Source organism: Octopus sinensis, unplaced genomic scaffold (assembly GCF_006345805.1).
Source record: "Octopus sinensis unplaced genomic scaffold, ASM634580v1 Contig16123, whole genome shotgun sequence".
Classification (NCBI taxonomy): Eukaryota; Metazoa; Mollusca; class Cephalopoda; order Octopoda; family Octopodidae; genus Octopus; species Octopus sinensis.
Window position 1 is genome coordinate 1 of NW_021834164.1, and position 5,000 is coordinate 5,000.

The window sequence follows — 5,000 nt, forward strand, 5'->3', positions numbered from 1 at the left end:
GGGGACAAAGACCCGTCGGTAAATGATGTTTCATCGGATAATGAAGAGCCAGAAGAGAGTGGAGCAGAATCAGATGACGAAGGATTGTTAGAGGGTGGAGAGGAATCAGAAGAGGACGGAGTCCCGGTGGATGACGCGTCGTCAGAGGACGGTGAAGACGAGTTAGTGGATGGAGAGAAGTCAGTGGATGAAGACGAGTCAGAGGGTGAAGACTCAAATAATGGAGGACTATGGGTGGACGACGACGAGTCAGTGGTGGGAGACGAGTCAGTGGATGAAGGCGAGTCAGCGGATGAAGACTCAAACGATGGAGGACTATCAGTGGGTGACGACGAGTCAGTGGACGAAGAGGAGTCAGCGGATGAAGCAGATTCCGAGAGTGAAGATGAAGCAGCGACTGAGAGTCTCTTACTGAATAATGGAACGTCGGTTTCTAGCGAAACGCTTGATTCTGGAAACTCAACAACCGAAGGAGAAAGCCTTGCTGTGTCCAGTTCTCGGTAAGTTAATGCTTCATTCCACCCGGTTTCACATCGCCACTTTCCTCTTCGGGGCTTCTTGTGGTTTTTTACTTTTTTCTTATTAAATAATCGGACCGTGTCTATCTTCGTGTGAATGTTTTAAGTGTTTTAGTGAAAAGAGAGGAGTTGAGCCCGTAGCTCTGTTCAGGGCCCCTGGCATATGTGGGAAGCAATGGGTGAGGTGGGGCTTGGCCCTAACAATTGCAACAGAAGGGACTCAGTGTACCTGAATTACACCAGCATTTGTAGTTTTTATGTCGATCTGTTTTTACTTAGCCCAGTGCATCTCTGTCAGTAGGTAGAAATGAAAACCCATAGCCTGTATATCATAACTGTATTTTTTCAAACAGTCCTCCATAGATCCCTCTTTTTCTTTAATATATGATGAGATATTCTTTTCTACTTGAGGCACAAGGCCCGAAATTTGGAGGGAGGGGGCCAGTCGATTATATCGACCCTAGTGCGTAACTGGTACATATTTAATCGACTCCGAAAGGAAGAAAGGCAAAGTCGACCTCGGCGTAAATTGAACTCAGAACCTAACGGCAGACGAAATACCTATTTCTTTACTACTCACAAGGAGCTAAACACAGAGAGGACAAACAAGAACAGACAAAGGGATTAAGTCGATTTTATCGACCCCAGTGTGTAACTGGCACTTAATTTATTGACCGCGAAAGGATGAAAGGCAAAGTCGACCTCGGCGGAATTTGAACTCTGAACGTAACGGCAGACGAAATACCGCTAAGCATCTCGCCCGGCGTGCTAACGTTTCTGCCAGCTCGCTTCTTTAATACGATGAGATATTGACATACGACTGGGCAGACGATCTCTCCTAAAAGTACTTGACTTGTTTTCCTGATCCTTGCATCAATATAGGGTCCGCTGTATTTAATCCTGGTTGCTGATTCTATTGGGATGTTCCACCAACTTTCTGGATATATTCTGGTTCTGTTGCGCCAATCTTCAACAAGCCAGATTCCTGTAACGGAGCGACGAACCTGAAGGGGCCCAAATAAAACTGTTTCAAATAATAATGATAATTAGTGTGATTTCAAATTTCTGCCACAAGAGCAGCTTGGGGTGAGGTGAGGGCGAGTCGATTACATAGAGCCTAGTCTGTTATTTTCTCGACGTTGAAAGGAAGAAAGCAAAGTGCACTTTGGGGAATTCGAAATCAGAACGGAGCGACGGGTCAAATATAGCTTAAACAACCCTTATTCAACATCCTTAAACAACCCTTATTCAGTGAACTTTGGAGTGGGATGGGCTTCTCGACCAGAAGAAAATTCTAACTGGTCCCCACCTGCAAGATCATGCGCTATTTATCTTGATATGAGATCACCATGTCCCGCACATATGGTTGTGATGCATGTGCCTGGGGTACCCTTATCAGACGGGTAGTCATGATGGGTATACTGAGCTTCGTATATTTTACCACGGTGTCACTTTGATGGCATGCACTGCTCTCTCACTCAATAATAATAATTTCTTTTTTCGCCACTAAGGGTTTACACAAAAGGGGCTGCTCATTGAAACCCCACAAAAACAACGATCACTCTGACATCTAGGGTGTATGCTCTCTTCACTTCATGTGCCCTTAATGTACAGGCGCGTACTTCTAGAAAGACCATTCACTAGGGCCATTCGAGCTACATTCACCCATCTTTTAACAAAATTGCTAGGTGGCAGCACTTCCCTCTTTACCCTCACTTTGAGATTCTGGGTAAAGAGGAAAGTGTCTGTCTTCAGCCCTTTCAGCAAGGTCCACCAGGCAACCTCTTTCGCTATGGCCACTAGACTAAGCAAAGATGCCTGTCCCTCCCGGTTGGAAGAAAGCAGCGGGCTGATCCTTACCAATAACTTAGCTGAAATCCGAATCCGTCCTCCAAGTGGGAGCAGTTCTTCGATGATAAGCGCCGACCCCTTTGCTAACAGCCTGCTCGAAAGTTTGATGTCTGTGTTCAGCAGCGTTATGAACCTAGTTTTCTATTTCATCTCCCTTGTTTGGGTCCATTTTTAGCAGTGCCACCGCTCCTAGACTCACAGAATTGGGAAATAGCCTGTTCTAGTACCAGTTACGGTAGCAGTTCTGGCAGATCTGCTAGAAGGCTGTCAAACAAAGGCGGATCGTTAGCACGACGGGAGAAATGCTTAGCGGTATTTCGACTGCCGTTACGTTGTGAGTTCAAATTCCGCCGAGGTCGACTTTGCCTTTCATCTTTTCGGGATCGATTAAATAAGTACCAGTAACACACTGGGATCGATATAATCGAATTAATCCGTTTGTCCATCCTACGTTCTGGATATCTTTACGTTCCACATATTTGCCAAAGGGATCTTGAAATACCTCACACATCTTCTCCGGTTGGAGTTCCTTGCGCCCATTTTGGTCCACCAAAGACTGAATAGTGACTTTGCTTTGACGTTGTGCGTCTGTCATTCGACCCCATTATGGGGCTTTCCTTCCCTCTTCTCTTACAGAGTGCACCTTAGATCTGACAAGGCAACCTTCGTGTTTATCTTTGAGCAAATGGTCCAGAGCTAATCTTGCAGCAAGCAGGTCAGCTGCAATGTTCTTCCAAAGCGCCATTTCGAAGTTACTGACTAAATTCCCTTCTGTTTTATCCATCTCTACCACTAATGCTTTAATAAACCTACCTAACGCCAACCATCATTTGTTGTTGACGATTAGCCCCATCAACGCCATCTTAGTTAATTGTCTAATTCGGTCTCTGTTGGATTGGCACTTTGGGAGCAACGCTTTCAGCCTCCAGTAACCGGATCCCTGCCTTCTAAGCCTATCTAGGTTAACAACTTCTACTAACGTTAATCTACTTGCCTATAGAACCCCGTTCCTCATCAAAATACGACCTGGTTGACCCCATACAGGCTTTTACCATCCGCTTTCTATTCGCTAGACCCACACAGTCCAATTGTATCTCTAAGGCACCGTACCAGTTGCCCACTAACTCTAAATTTCGAGGCATTCCTAGGAATACCTCTCGATGTCTGAAGATATACGGCTTCCCTGCTTCTATCGGAGTATAAACAGGTACCTGTCTGTAAGTACCCCCGTCACTACAATTCGCATCCAGGACCATCATCTCTCCTTCTGGATCCAGGAAGATAGTCCTTATGTTGAGATCCATGCCCCTACGGATCAACGCCGCCGTTCAACCTCCGATTCCCGGTTGACATGGAGATAAATACTTCTCGTATCCCGCGAAAGATGGCAAGAAAGCATGTCGGTCGGAAAGTCTAGTTTCACTGATGGCGATTACATCGACACTTAGTGATCTAATGTCGTTGAGTAGTGGCCTTGTTTCCAAGGCGATCGCAAGTCAGTTCTTTGTATATTCGTCTTTTTATATCTCTGGAACCCCCCACCCATTCCTTCAAGGGATTTTATTTTTATAGTGTTATATGCGTTTATATGTATATGTATATATATTTATACACACACACACACTTATATATTCCTTCTTTCTTTTTTTCCAGGGGAATATGTCGAGTGAGATGTTATAAAACCGTGACCTACAAAAGGGCCCGAAGAAGCTGGTGCTGGTTTTTGAGACGGTGTACAAAATACCGGTAAATACGAAGCCACCTTTCCGGATTTTCTATACAGAGTAAACTTTCAATATTACGGCATCCACCGATGACAAAGTATTCATTACCCTCGCACATTAATATCTTAATATTTCGCTTGGGCATAGCGAAAATAACAATATGGTGTAGAACTCAATCTAGGTGTGATCCAGAATTCAATTGTAGATAAGTGTAAAATGGTAAGAGAAAGCAAAGAAATGGCACCGGCAAAAACAAAGGTTATGTAACGCACTTCATTGGCTAACAGCTGTTTCTGATGTAGGTTGTGGTGGAGGATTAGTTGAGTACCAGGATATCATGCTCTAGCTTCATCAGAGCCTTCAATGTGAAAAGCACTTTATTTAGGATAATCGCATTTTCAGACTACACAGTCGTATATTCTGAAAGTGTAACTTGTATGTGTGTATGTATGTGTTTGTGTGGTTGTCTGAACTTACCATCATTGTGTTATATATCCTTCTGGTTATATATCCTTTTATTCTATCCTTCTCTCATTTAACAGTACAGCTTCCAGGAGAATCCTTACAACCTGTCGCAGATGCTGCAGAGGATGGACCGGCACGCCTGGAAGGTGCAGAGGTAAGAACATGTGTTCAGTTCTCTCCGGATGTTATGTGTAGATAAGGCCTAATATTTTCTTGATATTTTCTATTTTATATCCAAATATGACATCCAATGGTCTCGTTTCAAATTTCCTTTTTCTTTCGTATCACAATCCTTTGAAGAAAGACATCGCTATTTCTTCCATTTTATTTTTCCTGTTTTATATTGTAATATATGCAAATGAGCGTCGTATCGTCCCGTCTTCTTTCCACCATATTTGATCAGATGGAGTGCATTTTGATGTATGTAATCCCTTTGCCACAG